This window comes from Bubalus kerabau, chromosome 23 (assembly GCF_029407905.1).
Source record: "Bubalus kerabau isolate K-KA32 ecotype Philippines breed swamp buffalo chromosome 23, PCC_UOA_SB_1v2, whole genome shotgun sequence".
In the NCBI taxonomy this organism is placed as follows: Eukaryota; Metazoa; Chordata; class Mammalia; order Artiodactyla; family Bovidae; genus Bubalus; species Bubalus kerabau.
In genome coordinates this window covers 17,612,025-17,613,970 of record NC_073646.1, presented here as the reverse complement: position 1 = coordinate 17,613,970, position 1,946 = coordinate 17,612,025, and the positions used below count along the sequence as shown (strand labels likewise).

The 1,946-nt window shown below is 47.5% G+C and overlaps 1 non-coding gene across 1 annotated transcript; it reads right to left on the bottom strand.

Moving 5' to 3' along the window:
- Positions 1–678: 678 nt before the first annotated feature.
- On the bottom strand, positions 679–842 carry LOC129638243 (U1 spliceosomal RNA). The gene has a single exon (XR_008707752.1). It is a non-coding gene; the product is annotated as a U1 spliceosomal RNA (small nuclear RNA).
- Between the last annotated feature and the right edge of the window lie 1,104 nt (positions 843–1,946).

The window sequence follows — 1,946 nt, the reverse complement described above, 5'->3', positions numbered from 1 at the left end:
GTGGCTGGATCCAGGGACCATACTCACCATGCTTCCAGCTCCTCCAACTTGATGCTTTAACATCTGTCCTGCACTCCTGTGCTGGACACACTTTGCTCCAGACGATTCGATATTCTGCCCAAGTCCTAAGTCTCCTTGCCTTGACCTCCTGCCTTCCTTCATCCACCACCCTCCTGAGGAAGAGTCCTTCTCCTTGGACACACTTTTCAAATACGAACCAACCAATCCAGAGTCTACACATCTAACCACCTCCATTATTGAGCTTTCACACTCTGGGCCACTATACATCTACCCTAATGACCCCAGAGCCAGGTTCCAAGAAACTGAGGACACCCGCATGCTCCAGAGCTCACTGAAATTATTCACACTAGCCAATCAAAAGTCTGTTTACCCAGCTTCTCCCTTCCTTCCTGCAGAAACCACAATACAGGCCCTCACCCACAACTCCCTGCTCCTTCTGCCTAATGACTGACCCTGGTGCTTCCCTGTGTGCCCCCATTGTGTGACATGTACTTCTTCTCTTGGGGTGTGTGAGCATAATAAACTGTCTTTTTGGGGGGCTGCACTAGGTCTTCATGCAGCATGTGGTCTTTCTCCAGTTGCAGAGCATGGGCTCTAGAGCACGCAGGCTCGGTAGTTGTGGCACTATCTTCTTTTTTTTTTTTTTTTTTTTTTTAACAGGGGAAAGCGCGAACGCAGTCCCCCACTACCACAAATTATGCAGTCGAGTTTCCCACATTTGGGGAAATCGCAGGGGTCAGCACATCCGGAGTGCAATGGATAAGCCTCGCCCTGGGAAAACCACCTTCGGTGGCACTATCTTCTTAATGGCAGTCAAGAAGGTGTTCCTTCACCTCTGCCTCATCTAAAGCACATCCATTCTGTGGGTCTCTCTCCTTGCACACTAGTGGTAAAGAACCTGCCTGCCAATGCAGGAGATGTAAGAGATGCCAGTTTGATCCCTGTGTCAGAAAGATCCCCTGGAGGAGGGCATGGCAACCCACTCCAGTATTCTTGCCTGGAAAATCCCATGGACAGAGGAGCCTGGCAGGTTATGGTCCATAGGGTCACAAAGAGTTGGACATGACTGAGCCACTTAGCATGCACGCATACGCACTCTCCTAACATCCTTTTCTTTTTCTTTGCAGTATTTGCCACAATTTGTGCTTAATCTGTTTATTCGTTCCTTACTTTTCCTACTAGAGTGTAAGTTCCATAAGGGCAGGGTCTATGCTTTATTTTGCTCACCACCAGGTCACACCATCACAGTGTCTGGCACACGGTAGACACTGACTATATGCTGGTTGGATAGATGAGTGCACGTTAATGTGCTAAAGGCTCTGAGAAGTCCTGCAATAAAAAAACCTTGTTAAACTCTCATTAACCTGCTGTTTCCCTAATTTATTTGATTCTGGACCTCTTTTTTGTGTGTTATGATGAATATGAAAAGTGAAAATGAAAGTCACTCAGTCATGTCCTACTCTTTGGAACCCCATGGACTATATAGTCCATGGAACTCTCCAGGCCAGAATACTGGAGTGGATAGCCATTCCCTTCTCTAGAGGGTCTTCCCAACCCAGGGATTGAACCCAGGTCTCCTGCATTGCAGGTGGATTCTTTACTAGTTGAGCCACTAGGGAAGCCCTACCGGTTAAAGCATCTGCCTGCAATGCGGGAGATCAGGGTTCCATCCCTGAGTTGGGAAGATCCCCTGGAGAAGGAAATGGCAACCCACTCCAGTACTCTTGCCTAGAAAATCCCATGGATGGAGGAGCCTGGTAGGCTACAGTCCATGGGGTCACAATGAGTCGGACACAACAGAGTGACTTCACTTTCACTTTCTTTCATGAATATTCTAAGAAGTGTGTTCTCTGGAAAATAGTCTATAGGTACCTATTTACATACTAGCAGGAAATGCATTCTCCATCAGTTAGCTTTCCTTTGTG